This window comes from Pleurodeles waltl, chromosome 6, assembly GCF_031143425.1.
Source record: "Pleurodeles waltl isolate 20211129_DDA chromosome 6, aPleWal1.hap1.20221129, whole genome shotgun sequence".
Classification (NCBI taxonomy): Eukaryota; Metazoa; Chordata; class Amphibia; order Caudata; family Salamandridae; genus Pleurodeles; species Pleurodeles waltl.
Window position 1 is genome coordinate 814,859,488 of NC_090445.1, and position 19,414 is coordinate 814,878,901.

Below are 19,414 nucleotides of genomic sequence, written 5' to 3' on the forward strand. Positions count from 1 at the left end.
GGGTGCAGAAGTCCAGACAGAGGGCTGAGAGGGGGTTGCGGACCCCAGTGGAGAACCTGGAGGGTCAGGGGTCAGCTCTCAGAGCAGAGCCCCCCAGGAATGACCTTGGTGAGACCATTTCTGGGTTGGGGGAATCCAGACTCTGTCAGATGGGCAGAGGTCAGGAGACCTGCGCCAGCCAGACTCTTGTGTGGCCCTTGGGGACAGTGTGTCCCTTGAGGGGGGTAAGTGTACCCCCCTGGAAGTCCTGGTGTGCCAGGCAAGGGTTCAACCGCAGGGTGGTGACTCTGGGTTGAATGATCAGTTTCAGGGGGTAAACTCTGACCTGGTGGGGGGTAGGTATGCCCCCAGGAAGTCCTGGGTTGCCAGGCAGTGGTACAGTCTGTGGGTACAGACCCTGGACTGGAGGATCAGGTGCAGGGGGTAAACCCTGACCTGAAGGGGTGGGCGGTTTGCCCAATCACCCCTCCTGGTGTGATTTCAAAGGATACTCTCCCTGATGGGGGGGTGCAGAACCCTGAGAGTAGGGGCAGGGGAGGGAGAGCCTCACCCCTGGCCCCAGTGCAATCTAAGGGTACAGACCCTGGATTGGAAGGCCAGGTTCAGGGTGTTCCCCCCTGACCTGGAGAAAGGGGCTACTGCTAACAGTGACCCTACCATGTTGTCTTCTGGGGGGGGCACTCCTAGTTGGCGGGTGAAGGACCCCAGAAGAGAGGGCAGGGGGAGGGAAACCTCACCCCTGGCCCTGGTCCAACCTGAAGGTACAGACCCCAGGTTGGAGGACCAGTTGCAGGTTAACATCCCTGCACTGGTGAAAGAATTGTGCCGGACTGCTTCTACAAGCACCCGGACAATTTTGGACTCTGGGGTTGCCGCTCCTGCAGGGAGGGTACAGAGCCCCAGAAGGGAGGACCAGGGTCAGGTTGTTGTCCCTGACCTGGTGGAAGGGAGAGTGGTCAAAGGGTGTCAGACACCTGGGGCTACTGCCCCCCACTCTCCACAGTCACAGTGGTTGGAGAGGTCTGAGGTCAGGCTCTCATCCCTGACAGTCATCAGGGGTCACTGTGGCTTGCTGTCCTGGTGGACAGAGTTGCCCCTGGGGGGGGGGCGAGAGTCACACCCCAGGGGTGGAGTGGGCAGCCCCACTGTGTTGGCCCTGGTGGTGCTATCTGCCCATTGGGATACATCTGTGAGCAAAATAAAGTTAGGTGCTGCACAGATGGTATCTGCAGATGTGGAGAAGGGTTCCCCATGGGTTAGCTTAGTGGGCCCTGAGAGTATGGACAGAGGGATCCAACTGGAGTCAGGAAGGCGTAGAACTGGAACATGCCCCTGCTGTTGTGGGCCTGGGTCCTTGTTCTATCGCCCCAATCAGGGAAGTACATTAAGGTATTGATTGTTCTCCCCTGGCTTTAGGCTGGTAGGGGGTCGTGTTGGACTTTTTTGCTTATGCAGGGTCATCCCCAATCTTTTTGCCTCCTGCCTCCTATTTTTTCTGATCTGTTGCTGTTGGTTTTTTAACTCTGAGCACTTTACCACTGCTAACCAGTGCTAAAGTGCATATGCTCTCTGTGTAAATTGTATTGTTGATTGGTTTATCCATGATTGGCATATTTGATGTATTAGTAAGTCCCTAGTAAAGTGCACTAGAGGTGCCAGGGCCTGTAAATCAAATGTTACTAGTGGGCCTGCAGCACTGATTGTGCCACCCACATAAGTAACCCTGTAATCATGTCTCAGACCTGCCACTGCAGTGTCTGTGTGTGTATTTTTACACTATAAATTCGACTTGGCAAGAGTACCCACTTGCCAGGCCTAAACCTTCCCTTTTCTTACATGTAAGGCACCCCTAAGGTAGGCCCTAGGTAGCCCCAAGGGCAGGGTGCAGTGTATGGATAAGGTAGGACATATAGTAATGTGGTTTATATGTCCTGACAGTGAAATACTGCCAACTTCGTTTTTCACTGTTGCAAGGCCTGTCTCTCTCATAGGATAACATGGGGGCTACCTTTGAATATGATTAAAGTGTAGATTTCCCTAGAGAGTAGATGGACATGTGGAGTTTGGGGTCCCTGAGCTCACAATTTAATAATACATCTTTTAGTAAAGTTGATTTTAAGATTGTGCGTTTGAAAATGCCACTTTTAGAAAGTGAGCATTTTCTTGCTTAAACCATTCTGTGACTCTGCCTTGTTTGTGGATTCCCTGTCTGGGTCAGTTTGACAGTTGGGTTGTTTTTCACAACCTAGACAGTGACACAATTGGGGGCTGGGGTGTAACCTGCATTTCCTGATTAGCCATCTCTGCTAGGAGGGAGAGGTGGAGTGGTCACTCTCATCTGAAAGGACTGTGCCTGCCTCTGACAATGCCGGCTCCAACCCCCTGGTGTGTGTCTGAGGCCTTGCCTGGGCAAGGCAGGATTTCACAAGTAGGTGTGAGTCCCCTTTGAAGAAAGGTGACTTCAAAGACTAAAATGGGTATAAGAAGGGCACCCAAATCTACAGACTTGAGAAACACTTCTGGAACCAAGAGGAACCTCTGCCTGGAGAAGAGCTGATAGCTGAGGAAGAAGTGCTGCCCTGCCTGTCACTGTGCTTTGTGGAGCTTTCCTGCAGTGCTGCTTCTGCCAGAGTAAGAGGGCAAAGACTGGACTTTGGAGGTCATTCTGAGTTTGGCTGGCGGCGAGCACCGCCAGCCAAACGGGAACCGCCAGAATACCGCTGCGCGGTCAAAAGACCGCCGCGGTTATTCTGAGTTTCCCGCTGGGTGGGCGGGCGACCGCCAGAAGGCCGCCCGCCCGCCCAGTGGGAAACCCCTTCCCACGAGGAAGCCGGCTCCGAATGGTGCCGGCGGAGTGGGAAGGGTGCGACGGGTGCAGTTGCACCTGTCGCGATTTTCAGTGTCTGCTATGCAGACACTGAAAATCTTGGTGGGCCCCCAGGGGCCCCACGGCACCCGTTACCGCCAGCCAGGTTCTGGCGGTCAAAACCGCCAGAACCAGGCTGGCGGTAAGGGGGTCGGAATCCCCATGGCGGCACTGCCTGCAGCACCGCCATGGAGGATTCCCCAGGGCAGCGGAAAACCGGCGGGACACGGCCGGTTTTCCGTTTCTGACCGCGGCTGTACCGCTGCGGTCAGAATGCCCATGGGAGCACCGCCAGCCTGTTGGCGGTGCTCCCGCGGTCGTTGGCCCTGGCGGTCCATGACCGCCAGGGTCAGAATGACCCCCTTTGTGTGCCTTCCATCTTGTGAAGAAATCTCCAAGGGCTTGAGTTAGAGCGTGCCTCCTGTTGTTTGAAGTCTCAGGGACAGCAAAGACTTCTCTCTGCCAGCACCCGGAGTCTCTGGAGAGACTCCTGCTCTAACAAGTGGTGCCCTATCCAGTTCCTGGGCCCTTGAAAATAAAGCTGGTGGAAATCCAAGGAAATCGACTTTGGACGACTCCGGACCGCCGCCGCTTCTGAATCCGGTAACGCCGCCTGCACCTGACGCCGTGACCTTCGCTGGAACGCAACGCTCTTCGCAGGCCCGACGCCGCAGCAGCCCCGCTGAAGTCCGCGACTCTGTGGAAGTCACCGCACCACGTCGTGACCGACGCTGCTCGAAGTGCACGGATTCAACGTTTCGCACAGACGCCGCGGTTCCCGACTTCGCGCATCGGCTTGTTTTCACTCTTCACCAAAGGTACTGTACTTGGGGGTCTACACGACTCCGTGTTCGGCACCGCTGGTGTCGGTTTGTTGGGAACTACTCCGTCACGACGCCGTGTTAACATCTTATCGAAGCATTTTTGTTTCCAAGCGCTATTTTTTTGTTTAATCTTTATAAATTCATAACTTGACTTGTGTATGTCGGATGTTTGTTGTTTTGGTCTTGTTTTGTTTAGATAAATATTTCCTATTTTTCTAAACTGGTGTTGTGTCATTTTGTAGTGTTTTCATTAAGTTACTGTGTGTTTTGGTACAAATACTTTACACCTAGCGCTCTGAAGTTAAGCCTACTGCTCTGCCAAGCTACCAAGGGGGCAAGCAGGGGTTAGCTGAAGGTGATTCTCTTTTACCCTGACTAGAGTGAGGGTCCTTGCTTGAACAGACTGTCAACCAAAGACCCCATTTCTAATACTGAGGATATTGATGATTGATTAATGAATGGTTGGAAACAATATGCACAAAGGAACATGTTTACTATTGTCATTAATAAAGTCCCTTGTGGGGACAAAACTCATTGGCTGGGTTGTTGCTGTCGTTTCTAAAGAAGACAAAACGAAGAATAAGGTCTGAATATATACATTTTTAAACCAGCAAAATCTAAGTCTTCTTATTGGATCACATAAGATTGATAGCATCAGCAACATGGACATTATAATTTTTGCTTATGATTTCAATTCTTGAGTGCTTCCCTTTGTGAAACATAATATACACATACAGTTGAAACAAAAAGCAGAGGGCCAGCATCTGCTCCGACAACAATTGCACACAATGACAAATAGTTTCAGATAACCTGAGTGCTGAAACTTCATACTTTGCAGAGGGTAAGGCGGGAGAAAAAAAATACTCAGGCAATAGTGAAGTGAGTGGATAAATCTTTATAATGCACGTTAAGATCAATAATCAGGAATTTGGCAAATATTGCAGATAGGTTCCTCTTTGGTTCTACCCATCTTTCAATGATGTCTTGGTTTAGTCTGACCTCGATGAAATGGGTATATTTTATTCTGTCTTTGTGACAGATGTTCCCTTTACTCCCAAGAAAAAAGCAAATCAATAATACATTTACTTTGCACTGAAGTGAAGAGAATGTAGTCCTCTATGTGAGTGGCCCTTTAATTATTTCTGTTAATTCCGTGGCCCTTTAATTATTTCTGTTAATTCCCTGCACCGGATTTACTATTACCAGGGGTTCCAATAGTTCCAGGTTGGGGAAATAAGAAGAATTATGAATACTTGTGGAATAAAATGGCGAAATAGGACTTACTGGGCTATTGTCCACATGTACTTCCTCAGTTTTTCACATGGAGGCTTCACCTGCTTGAAGCAGAAGAAATATTTAGGTAAAATACAACCAACAACAGTGTTTATACTGAACTCAATATTCTGCTATTAGCCCATGGCAATGAAAAGACCGCTCATAAATTTACACAATTCGCTTAGCTTACTTGGCCTCGTCTATCTACATAAGAAAAAATAAATTGTGGCAAATATTGATCTGAAATTTGCGATCTCTTATTTGAAATGAATTAAAATGGATTCAGTAGAAGTGGTTTTCAATTTGCACACTAACGTCTACTGAATGCATTGGTATTTTGCAAACCAACCCATGCATTAATAGGTTGGTTCACAAAATACTGAATCGTAGAGAGTCTCAATTTGACCTACCTCATTAATCGCACCTCACTGTGATTGGCTAGAGTCACACTCATGGTGGCCTGCTGCGGTCAGTAGACTGCCATATCTGTGATTGAGTTTAAATAAAACAATCTTTAGCCTACTCCTGAAAAAATGTTTTTGGCCACATTCACAAAGGTGAATGTGGTTTCCTGGGGACCCCTCCCCATTAGCAAATGGCTTACCACCTCCTCTGAGGTGGTGGTAAAATATTAATGTTTTGTGATCGGAATTTGGCTGTGAAACAATAATACATAACTTAAGGAACTGATATCTGGAAGGGACACCCTTAACACCCCCAACATCCCTTTTCTAAATACCGATTCGGTGTTTATTTGCAAATCAAAATTGTGATACACTAACGTGTTACTGAATCACCATTTGTGTTTTGTGATTACAAAAATGCAATTTTGCAGTTGCAAAGTCTCAAGTTTTATGAATCAGAGCCTTTCAAACCTTAAAATTGCTTGAACATGAGGGCCTCTATGTATAATTATATATTTACTTCACAACATGCACTTAAATCAATATGTTTATGACAATTGAACCTATTTCTTTTCTGCTCATGTCCTAGATTTCTTCTTTTGTCGCCAAAAACTGTTCTTCTGGGCCCACTGTGCCCCTCATTTTCGAATGTCCTAAGTAGATCATAGAAACGTCTGTACAGGATGCATTGTGGACATGTTACAATTGCGTTTTAAACCCAATTACACTGCAAAATAGGACATCCTCGTATCTCTTTCTGGAGATGAAAAGGATAACAGAGACAGAGCCAAAATCGTTGAAACATAAAGAGAGGTTTTGTTTAAATATGCTTGAATAATTGCATCTAATAATGTGCTTTCTTTTATTGTGATTCTTACAGGCCAATGGAAATGTATTGATTCAGAGAATGCTCACAATGGAAATGCCATTTATCAGTCTCCCACTGTGCTCTTTTCTGCCTTCATGCCAGCAGCTACAAAATGCAGTTATCATTGTAGATGGTAACACTTGCAACTTCATTAGAAGTTTGCCAGTTATGAGAAGGAATGTAAGCAGTGCGCCAAAGAGATAATTTAAAAATGGAAAAGAACATACAAATCAATTGAATTACAGGCATAAGTGGCTTTGGGAAATTGTGATTTATGCCTTGTCTTTAATTTTTCACGCTTTTGACAATCACTGCCCTTTATGCTCGAGTCTTGAGTCCTCATAGCTGCAAACAAGAATTCCTTGCTGCCCTCTGTCCTGTCACTGTGAACATTGGTGTCACAAGCAGCAAGGATTTCCCCAATCCCAGAAACAGGGATAAAAATAAAGTTTTTCTACATTGGTTGTAGGTAAAATCTCATGACAAAAAAAACGAAGTATCTGCATGTTGGCAGCTCAGGAACAATCCAACATATTAACATTTAAAAAGGTGTAAGAATGTTTCGAAAATTATACACAAATGTTTGAATTCAACTATGAACCCAAGTAGAATATTGATTTAAACATACAAAGAAAAAGCATATAAAATAAACAACAGCATTAAAAATTAATAACGGTTTGACCATTAAGTGAGATTAAAAATCGCATATATCTTGGACGACCAGAAATATCTCATAAAAGTGAAGAAAATATGGATGGCTGTGGCATTTATGTAAACCTCTCTAGAGCAGAGGAACGCTGCAGAGGTCTTATGGCAAACAGCTGAGAGAAAGATCAATTTATATTAATATATTAGTGACATAGAAGTTCGCATATGGTGAATAATTAACCTTCACTTAGAAGGCCTAACAGAGAAATGAATGTGGAAAAGAAAAATGTGCACGTTTGAATAATGGTGGACAATGTGGCCTACATTTGTAATTGACATCATGTTTTAACATGAAGATATTATGCATGTATATTTGAGTAAGCTAGTGACATGAATTAACGCTAAGAGTATTTTCGTTAGATGAATAGTGGAATTCAATAGTAAATGAACATTAATTAATCTTACTTATATTTGTTTAAATGGAATTTATTAACATTAATTTTACACGTGTGCAGAAAAATAAATGCACGTTTAAAATTGCTCTAACATGTCATAACTAATGTTTGCAATTAAAATATTTTTGCTTTGCTTATTTGATTTCAATTGCAAGGCGCGCAATAGGTTTTTAAGGGTATTAGTTGTATTAAAATGTATTGATGCGTTCTTAGCTTCACTAGGCCTGTATTTTTTTTTTTGCAGCAGTAGAAGAAAATTACTTTCTCCTTCTGTTCTCCCTGACCTGAATCTTTCCCTAGGTTTCTGACATGATGGTGAACATTCTATTTTACTGAAGATGAGGAGCATGTTTCAATGTTCAATGTTAACTATACAACAATATTTGTACCAGCTGGCGAACAAGACAGGAAATTTATAATTTTCATGTGAGAAATGTTTAGTCCTGTGAGGAAATTGGGCTGATTGCAGAAGCCCCCTAACTTTTTTCCCCATTTTTCACTTTTTGCTCATTTTTTTCTGACTCTGAGGTGTCCTGTGCACTGCTAAACAGTCCAAGGGCCTGTGCTCTGATTAAAATGAGTATACAAATTAGGCTAATTATCATTGGCTATGCTAACCTACCTATGAGTCCCTAGTATATGGCAGGGCATGTAGGTTATGGGACCTCAGCGTAGATAGTACCCCCATAGGTGTGCTGCTGAGATGCCCAGTGCTATTTGAAAGGCAGGTCTGCCTTGCTGGCTGATTTTAAATTGAAATTATCTTCAAATTCGACTTTGGAATTGAAAATTGAAAGTACAACCTTATTTTTACATATGAGTCACCCTTAATGTGTGCCCTAGGTGCCCCCACTATTGGGTGCATTGTACCTATAAGCAGAAACTTTATAAAATACGTTTTATAAGCCCTGGTAAGGGGAAATAGCTAAATTTGTTTTCCCCCATTGTAATGAAAGGGCTCCATAGGCTAACATTGGGAGACATTATTTTTAATTAATAAAGTCTCAAAAGGAGCTGGATATTTCAGGTTTGGTATCAAACTTATTGTTATAATAATTCCAATAAATTGCCATTGTTGAATTTAATATAGCTTGTCCCTAGAAAGAGTTTTAGAACTCTTCCTAAAAGTTATCAGTTTCAGCTCTGTAGTGCCCTTCTCTGATTGGCCAGCCTCTGGGAGCCAAAAGAAGTGCCTTGGTGAGAAGACCTGCCTCAGCAGATGTTGATACAGGATGAGGGGAGAGCAACCAAACTGGACTTCAAAGAAGGGTAGGACTTTTGGAGCAGCTCAGGACTTCTCCCATTTCCTGCAAACCCAGACAACCAGGTGCCGCCTTGATTAGATAAGGAGAGGGCAGGAAAAGGGTGTGTTAAGGAATTTCAGCCACACCTATGGGTGGACTCAGTCAGACCTAACCTCCGAAATTTAATTTCTGTCATTTTGTATTTTTGAGGAATGTTGCTCCCTGGGATTGATTTTTGCCACACTTCCCAAAAAGTGATCACCCAAAAGGGTGGTGGCCTGCCTATGATTTGAAGTTGCCCCCCTGCTTTACACACCAGTAGCAAAGAATATGGCAGAGCTGCACCCCCACCTCAGATTCCTACCAGGAACAAGAAGAAGATGAACTGCCCTGCTGGCCCTGACCTGCACCTGGACACTGCACTCTGAAGGACTGCACCAGCTTCACACTTGGACTTCATCACTCAAAGGACTTTGTCTGGCTTTAACTGTTTCAAGAATGGATTCCCTGTTTGCTACAGGTAGAAAATAGTGAACCAGAGTCCCCTGCATCAAAACCTGAAGAAAGTGACCAGCTGACCACTATCCGGTGGTCATTTTTGGATTTGAGCCAGTTGCATTCTGAGAGTTTGAGTCCTAACCCTCAAGGAATAACTCAGAGCTTCTAGAACCTTCGGGTGAGTTGTGGAAGATCCAGAGGTTTGGAGAACTTTTGGAAAAAATCTTCATAAAGGGACTTACCTGACGTCGTGAGTCAAGCTGGCTTACATCATCCGCGATCCAGCCTGACTTGCAAGTTTGTCCTGCTAAAAACTTCCAGAGCCCCAGACTTCCAGAATTTCACCAGGGGCTCCAGGAAAGGCAAAATGACAATGTCAACTCGAAATGGGATTGCTGTGGAGGATCGTATGACGTTGAACAGGGAAAACTCCAAAAAAGTGACAAAGTCCGAACGTATAAAGCTGACCACGACTCTCCGCGCAGTTTATCCAATGGAGGGCTCCAGGGAAGTCAGATCCACTTCAACTTCGGCCATGATGAATATTTCCGTTCTGAAAAATCATCTAAGTTTGAAGGTAGAATTCTTCACCGAGGTCTCCTGCGACGCGTCTCCGAAGAGGGCTCCAGGGAGGTCAGATCGAATTTGTGACTTCGACCCAGTGAGAAAAACCTTCAAAAAAAAGACTAAGTCTGAAAGTAAAGTTTTGACAGAGACCCCCCGCTCACTGTAGCTGAGCAGGGCTCCATCGCAGTTGCCCTCAAATTTTGACTTTGTTCGGGTGAGTGTGACCAGATGTCCAGATTGGTGCTTTTCATTTCTATCTGCTGAAAAACATTTATCATTTAAAAGTTCATATCTCCGGTTCCCCTTATCTGATTTTAATCATTTTAGTGTCAAAATAAAATATAAAAATATAATCTAGTTTTGGTAATTGGAGTTAGGTTTATATTGTGCTTTGTGTTTTACTTATTTACACACCTGTCTCCTAAGTTAAGGCTTTTCACTCGTTGCCAAGCTACCAAGGGTTGAGCTGGGATTAATTTATTGAGACCTAAATGGACCTAGTGGGGGTTAGTGGCCCACTGCTAAGTGTAGGTACTTACCTGCCCTTACCAATACTCCACTTTCCAACAAGTCCATCCTGTGTACCTTGAAAAAGAATCTTGAAGTAACAATCAACTAGAATATGTGATATTTTGTCAGAATTGTATGAAGACATTGAAATGACTCTGTGCTTTTGCTGTGAAAATCCAATATAATTGCAAACTTGATGGTGTCAGCGGCAACCATTGGATACCAAATCTTGTGTATAGGATGAGCCCATCTGAAGGACCAATTGAAAGGCACATGGATATTTCTAATTATTGAAGATTTTGAAACTTTTGGCAACTTACTTATTTCTCTCTGCTAGAGCCAGTCTTAATGCGCTGATGGTTCCAGATGTGGTGCTGCTCTCTGCTTCTTTTGAACACCTCTATCCATTAGCTACCTACTGAAGCATAAAATACTTTCTTATTGCCCTATTTGCCTATGTTGTTCAGTGCTCATATGCCCAGCCAATTCTGAACTGCTAAGCTGTGCTATGTGTAGCCGGTGTGCTGCGCCATCCTGATGCTGCTGTCGACAGATGTTGGAAGATGGTGAGCACCCTGTCTGCTGTCCCAGGAGGAGAGACAATAAATGTGGTCCATTTGCTTCCTTTTTCTAGTTTAGATAATTACACCAGCATATTTTATAGGGAGTAACCATAGCTAGATGATTTTCCCAAATTACTTTTGCCTCTTCTTTGTTTTGCATGTGTAATTTGTTCCCAAACATTCAAGTCCAAATTTGTGTTAGTGATAGGAACAGGCCAGCCTCGAAATTTAAATTTTATAAACTGAATTTTGACAATTTACTGACATCACCATCATCTGTTTCGAAATCAGGCACTATTGAGCATATTGTAGTTTTGCTGATTTATGCTATTCTTTTGGAGTGTTAACAGTATTGATATTTAGTAGGCTAAATCTCTTTAAACGTTTTGGTCAGCCTATGGTTTTCATGTATGTTTATAACTCAGTTTTGCACACCATGTATGTTACATTGATTTTGGGATTGTAATAACACTTTGAAACTCCATTCAGACTGGAGTTTGATTTGGTGTTTAAATTGTTAATGAGGTTTAGAATTGTATGTGATTGTTTTGTAATTAAACGAATCAGACTACTACACTCTTCACTTAGGGCCAGATGTAGGTAGTAATGGTTTTGCGATTCGCAAATTGCGAGTCGCAAAACCATATGCAGAATGGTGTCCCTGACACCATCTGCGAATTGCAAGGGGGTCGCAAAGACCCACCTCATTAATGTTAATGAAGTGGGTCGCAATTTGCGACCCCCTTGTGATTCCCTGCACTCACAGGGATGGTGGCCTGCTGGAGACAGCAGACGACCATGTCTGTGACTACTTTTTTAATAAAGCAGTTTTTTTGTTTTTTTTTGTATTGCAGCCTGTTTTCCTTAAAGGAAAACGAGTTGCAATACACTTGGGAATATGAAACCATTTGGTTTAATTTTTTGTGAGTAGGCAGTGGTCCATTGGACCACTGCCTGCTCTGAAAAAATATTTTTGGCGACATTCACAAAGGGACCCCTTCCCTTTTGCGAATGAGTTAGCACCCATTGCACATGGGTGCTAACTGTGATTTGCTTTTCGACCGCGTTCGCGGTCACAAAGCAATTCTGCATAGTGGTGCGACTCGCAAATAGGAAGGGGAACACCCCTTCCTATTTGTGAGTCGCATTCCCATTTTGCGAGTCGGTACCGACTCGCAAAATGGGAATGTGCATTGCGATGCCTGTTTTTCATGGCGCAAACTGTGAATTTCGCAGTTTGCGCCATGCAAAACGGTTCCTACATCTGGCCCCTCATCCAAAGATCTTGTTGTCTTCTAGTGGTGGGAGAAGGTATTGTGGTTATAATGTCTCACTAACACGTGCGCCAGCAGTTTTTGGTAGCAGAGGATGGTCTTGTCTTATGATAAGGAGTGTCAGAATTTGCCTACATTGCGAGTTGTTTTCCTTGGTGTAGTGCAGGGGTTGATGAAATTCCAGCTTTTTGTCACACCTGTACAGTATGTGTTTGAGTAGGGTTTGCACTTCCAATGCTTTCTAGTAACTTGCTGTAAAGTATTGTCTATGAGGTGAGTAAGGAGTTTGCGTACTCCAAGTAAATGAATAGGGAGTTTGCATACTCCAAGTAAGAGAGAGGGGAGTTGATGAACTCCAAGTGAATGTTGCACTTTGTGCCAAAAATTGCCCATGTGGTTGTTGCTGTCTACAGGTCCTGCGAGGCCTAAGCCTCCGGAGTATCGTACCAGTGTATGGAGATACTTTGTTAATTTACTGTTTGCAGTGAGGTGTTGGTTGATTGAGCACTGTCAACAAATCCAGTAGATTCTTTCAGTGTATGAGCTGTTGGTTGATATTAGGTGAATCCTGAGTGCACTGGGAGAATCCGTTTCAATGGGAGTGATATTTGCAGGTCAAATCTTACTTGCGTTTGTGAGAAAGCCATAGCTGTAGCTGTTTGTGTGAAAGGCCACATTTGAAAGTTCTGTACAGCTTTCACAGCATTTGAGTCTTACCCGTAGTGAGCAGACAGGTTTGGTTTTTGTGCTCACAATATTTGCATTTAGGTGTTTATGAGAGAGGTGTATGAGATGGCTCAGAAGTGAATCGCAGCTGCCAACTGAAGGGAGTGTGACGTCATTTTGTCCGCTCTGGGATAGGTCGATTGTGAGAAAAGCTGCGCACAGATTGGTGGATAAGACTGTGCTGCTATTGGTTGAGAACAGCTTGTGAAAAGGCTTGTGGGATCGAAATTACTTCCTGGTTTTGTAGAAATTGTGTTTGTGAATCAAATTTGTGCAAAAATTACATTTTTGAAAGCTTGAAGGACTGCATTAAGATGAAAAACAAATTCCAGTTAGGGAGGGTAAGCCTACTCCACCTGAGGGTACTCCAGCATTTGAAGTAATGGAGGAAAGAGGAGTTTCAGCGTGTCTTTGAGTAAAGCAATGGTGTAAAATAACTGAGAAGGAAGGTACTTTAGCTTTTCCCTGGTGCAGATCTTTTAACTTAAGAGTATTAGAGAATCTCAGGAGAGTGTTGTATGAATCAAAACCCTTCCTGAGACCTGCACAATTTGAAGCACATGCCATTTAGGAATTTGTTGCGAGGCAGAAAGAAGCTCAGAAATTTGAGAGAAGAATGAGGAAAGCAGAAAAGACGTTAGCAGAATCTAGATTGGGTGAGGAGTAGAGAATGTGGAGAGCAGATACTTACATGCAGTGAAGTTATTCCCAGCAATCATACAGGACGGCAATGGCGGTGTTAAACCAAAAGCCAAAAACAAATCTGAGGAAGATCCAGAACAGAGGTTAGGTGAAAATAAAAAAGGTAATGGGCACCGAAATTGCTTCAGAAGATAAATTTATAACTCAGTTGTTGCAAAATCATCCCCCACCATATTATGCAGTTGCAACAGGAAACCAGAACGTAGTCCTGAATATTGCTACAGCTCCAGTTGTATAAACGTAGGTTCAGATGACTATAAACAAACCTACTGCTAATTTTGCACAGGTGTAAGCACTTTATCCCACAGTTTCAATTGCCAATACAGTTAAAAATGTCACAGTTCAAGTCATGCTACATCAAATTCAGAATGCAGGAATGACTCAGTTTGAGTCTACACCTAATGTACAGACACCTGCACAAGTTATGAACCAGAGATAGACAATGCCCATGCATTCCCCAGTAACAATGCCACAGAATATTGCCCTGAATCAATCAAATCAGGCTTTTTGGGCAGTATTAACTGGTCAAAGTAAAGGATTGATATTCCCACCCAGTCAAACGAATTTGAAAGGACCAGATGCATTGGCAGTTCCTATGACCATAGGTCCAGTAGTCCCGTTGTGTGCCCATGGTAATAATGAGAGTGGTCCCCACATTGCAAATTCAGTATCAGCAATGAATTCTCCTTTTGGAACTAATGCAGAAATTGAGAGAATGAGACCTACTGTGCCAGCCATGACACCTATGAATTCCTTTGGCTCGAACTAGACATATGATGGAGTAGGTCACTGATTGATGTGACATGTTCCCCATGGCCAGCAGGCTCATTTATATTAGGTCAGAAGCAGGCTACGAGAACATTGTGTATTCATCCACAGCCACTATCTCCAGGTAACAACACTAGTTTGCAAGAGTTATCAGCACAACAATCAACCAAATGTTTAGACAATCTAAATGAAGGGTCGGGTTTAAAAAACACACCTGAGGAAGAAAAGAAACTGAACATGGCTAGATTAAAACTGGAACTAAATGAAATGATTGATGGAACACTTGAATTGGACAGATTAGATTCTTACAATGAAAACAAATTGCACTTCATGTGCAAGGATGTTACACTTCGAGCAGGACAGGTTTATGAGAAGTTATCCAATTTAGCTGAGAAACATGAAATCTAAATGAGTAAATCCAAATAGTTGAAGAAATGTTACAGATTAGAATTCGATTCGAGAGACATTGTGAACATGAGATAACCTGGAATGAAAATTCATATTAAGGAAATTATTCAGAGCATTCAAACGTGGGGATCATTATATAAATGGGAAGACAGATGGGCAAAGAAAAGAGATCAGAAGACAAAGCTGACTGCATCTTCAAATAATGTACAGCAGGCTGAAGGAGCAGTAAAAAGTATGCCAATGAGAAAAATTCCATGAGGGAATTTTGTTCATGTCCCATGGAGCAAAAGGGACATACTGTCATTCATAAATGAATACCCAAAGTTGAGGGAAAAACTAGTGTAATTATATCAGAAAATGGAGAGGTTTGTCATGCTTGTGAAGTGCTTGTCGGAAGATGTGAACACTTTATTTGAAATTGTAGTTCTGGAAGATTTGTGGGTCGAGTGTCAGCGGAGTGTTGATTTGCCAACATGTGAGCCACCAAAGGATGCAGTAACAGGTGCGCCGTTTGAAAAGGTGATGACAAACTATTACAAGGTGATTGGGTTTTTGAAAACTAGCGCTTCTCCCTAAGATGTTTATGGCCAAAGGATTGACAGAACAGCTCAGGAGACAAAGGAGTCTATTTATGCTTATTATGAGATCGTGTTGCAGGCATTCAAGCAATACAGTGGAACAGAGATTATTGAACCGCGAGACATGATTAATTTTGTGTTCAGATTTGTTTAAGGATTGAAACCTTAAATTAGCAATATGATTCGGAATCAATTGATATACTGGCAAGGAAAGACGACTGATGAAGTATTGTGTTATACAAAATACTGCAGTAATGAAATTGAATTGAAACCGAAAAGGTTAAGGGAAAAGGCAATGGTGATGCAAATCAAGTCTGCCCAATCTGCAGGTATGCAGGAATCACAAGGAATGGTGACCGTAGGAGGTATGCAGGGAACACAGCAGCAGGGAACTATGGTGCCTTAGTTCAGAGTTCGAGGTTGTGGAATTTGAATGAATCTGAATGCAAATGTGTCTGATGTTCAAAATAGGAAGAAAATGCTTCCTTGCTGTGCATGAGGCAAAGTCGGACATTGGAAACAGGAGGGTCCCTATAATAAGGTAATAATTTGGTGAAAGGTGGTGGTGTTGCTCAGATGATTGACAACAGTCAATTTCAAAATCAAAGAGGTTAAAGGCCACAAAATCAAAACATGAATTTTCCTATTGGAATTGTCCAAATGCAAATTCCCCAGCAACAAGTACAATGTCCCCAACAGCAAATGTAAGCCCCACAGCAAATGCAGATTCCTCAAGCTCCCATGGCACAGCAACAGGTAATGGTTTTTCAGCAGAACGCAAAACAAAGAACAAATGCAAATGTAAATCAGTTAATCACACAATACCCATTGATGGAGTTCAGTGATGAATGAAGAATATGTGAGTGAGAGTTCAGAAGAGGAAGTATGTGTTCTAATGTGAATGCAAGTGTTATGGGTCATGATGTTTCATTTCTAGTTGACACTGGAGCAACCTGTTCTACTTTCAGATCCCTTATGTGCCCCTTTCTGGAAGGACAGTTTAGGTTGTAGGAGTAGCAAATCAACATTTGGTACTCCCCATTACAAAGCTCATTCCAGTCAAAAAAGGAACAATTGAGGATTTGCACCAATTCGTAGTCTGTGATTCAAATCCTGTGAGTCTGTTAGCAAGAAACTTGCTATGCAAATTAAAATGTTCCATTACCTGTACTGATGAAAGGATAGCAATTCGAATAAATAGTGATGATGAAACTGCACGTCAGATCATAGAGATGTATCCTCTCATTTCATTGTTTCCTGTCATGACAGTTAAGGCCTTGCCTGATGAATTACAAGACAAAGTAATGTTTAAAGTTTGGGATCTCTCTTGAAAGGATATTGGACTCATACAGTGTGTTTGAGCCAGTCAAAGTGACTGTAAAGCTGAATGCAGTTTTCCCCAGAACGCCATAATATAACATGACCACGGAAGTAATTGAAGGAATTACCCCAGTAATTGCAGACTTTGTTGAGTAGAGAGTTTTGAAAGAAGTGATGGGCAGCCCATGTAATTCTCCAATTATGGGATTGTGAAAGCCACATAGGAAATACTCCAGAGTTCAGGATTAGAAAAAGGTGAATTGAATTGTGATATACTGTTGTGCCAAATCCAGCATTAATATTATTGCAGATTCCATGTGAAGCAGAATGGTTTTCAGTTATTGACCCGCCACAGGCATTCTTTCCAGTGCATTTACACAAGGATAATCATTTCCTTTTTTCATTAAGATTGGGCAACCATGTATATTCATGGTGACATACTTCAGAGGGGTTTTCCAAATCTCCGTCCATTTTTAACCAGATCCTAAAAAAGAATTTAGGGGGTTATTACAACTTTGGAGGAGGTGTTAATCCATCCCAAAAGTGACGGTAAAGTGACGGATATACCACCAGCCGTATTACGAGTTCCATAGGATATAATGGACTCGTAATACGGCTGGTGGTATATCCGTCACTTTACCGTCACTTTTGGGACGGATTAACACCACCTCCAAAGTTGTAATAACCCCCTTAGTCTTTGAACCTGCCATTTCAGTCTGCTTTAGTGTAGTACATTGATGACCTGATGGTTGCATCTAATACACATGAAGCATGCACACAAGATACCATAGCGTTGTCAAATCATTTGGGTGAAAACAGACATAAGGTTACCTATACCAAATTACAGTATTGCAAGACGGAGGTGAGACGTTTGGGTCACCAAATTAAGAAAGGTGCAAGGATAGTGTCTCCAGAGAGAGTTGCAGCTATTATACAAATGAATCCCCCAGTTTCACAGAGAGATGTGAGAATTTTTTAGGTCATGGTGAGTTACTGTCGAAAATGGATCAGAATTTTTTCCTGTAATTTTCAAACCATTGCAGAAGTGAAAGCACAAAGACATTACAAACCCAATCCCTATAAATGAAGAATGCATGAAAGCTTTCATTGAGTTGAGAGAAAGTTTGTGCAGAGCTCCAGCCTTGGGAATGCCTGATTACAGGAAAGGGTTTCACTGTTTTGTCATGAATGGGATGGTTATGCTCTTTCTGTTTTGACACATTTGCATGGAGGAACAAACAGACCTGTGGCATGTTTTTCTGCCACTTTGGATCCTGTCAGTACTGCTTTGTCTGGCTGCTTAAAAGCTGTGGCAGCTGCTTGTATAAGCACAGGTCAATGTGAAGGCATTGTGGTGGGACACCCTTTAACTGTTAATATCCCACATTCGGTTGAGGTGCTTATAACAAGAACCAAGACCCAATATCTGACCAGTGCCCATCTTGTCTGCTATGAGTTATTCATCCTTGGATTGGTCAATGTGATTATTAAGAGATGTAGGGGCATATTTAAGAAAAGTGGCGCTGCACACAGTGCAGCGCTACTCTTCTTGCACCCTTTACCGCCCCCCTACCACCACCATGTGTGCAAAGTATTTAAAGTACGGCGCACTATGGTGCATGGTAGGGGCAATATCGTCATTTTATATGACGCTATTGAGGGACTCTGCAGGAGTATTGCCAAAATGCTGTTGCTACTCCTGCAGAGTACATAGGGGCCATTATAAATAATGGAATGCTCCCTTTTAACTCCTGCTCTGAGCAGGCGTTAAAGTGCTGAATAAAATGGTGCAAGAAAATCTCTTCGATTTCCTTGTGCCATTTCTTCGGCCCTCCTAACGGGGAACACCCACCTTGCATACATAATGCCTGACGCAGGTATAATGTGGCACAAGGGTTTACAAAGTGGAGCAATGCATGCATTGCACCACTTTGTAAATATGGCGAAGAGATTTTGACTATCTAACAAAATATTAGCATCAACAAATTACGCTGTGTCGATAGGTGGCTCTAGGGGCTCTTAAATATGCCCTGTACTGTGCTAAACCCAGCTTCTCTGTTACCTGTTAACATTAATGATTTGAATGATGTTATTGAAATGGAACATGGCTGCCTCGATGCCATTGAACTGTGCAACAAACCCAGACCTGATATTCAGGATACTCCTTTAGAGGAGAATGATCAAGTTGTGTTTGTTAATGGCTCCTGTTTGAGAGACAAGGAAGTTACTCTGAGAGCTGGTAATGCAGTTTGCACCCTCTCAGGAGTAGTCGAAGCTTCATGGCTTCAAAAAGACGTTTCTGCCAAGTAGCTGAATTAGTTGCTCTTACAAAAGCATACTGCGTATCTGATCAGCTCAAAGTAACAATATTCACAGATAGTCAAGACGGATTTGTTGTTGTGCATGATTTTAGGCAGTTTTGGCACCAGAGAGGTTTTATGACCTCTTCAGAGTCACCCATTCGAAATGGTGAAAGATTCATACTTTGGTAAATGCTTTGCAGTTACCTGAGAAGACTGCGGTTTTAAAGTGCACAGCCCATCAAAAGTCAAATGATTATGTATCATTGGGCAATGCCTATGCTGATCAAATTGCCAGATATTGTGCAATCCATTGTGTCACCTCCAATGAAGAGTGGGGTGGTGAAAGTGACAGTGACACTGGTGAGACAAATCAAAGTTTTTTTATGTCATTTGTTGATCCCGGGGTGAAATAAAGAGGTTGCAGGAAGAGTCAACAGAGGAAGAACACAGGTTGGAATAGAACAGGTTGTGTTCAAAGAGAGGAAGATGATGTCTGCATTTCAAATGAAGGGAAAGTTGTGTTGCCAAATTGTTTGTTGAGTTTGGTGACTAGATATTTCCGTGGTCAAGTTCATCTCGGCAGAAATGCAATGAATCGCACATTCAAACAGAC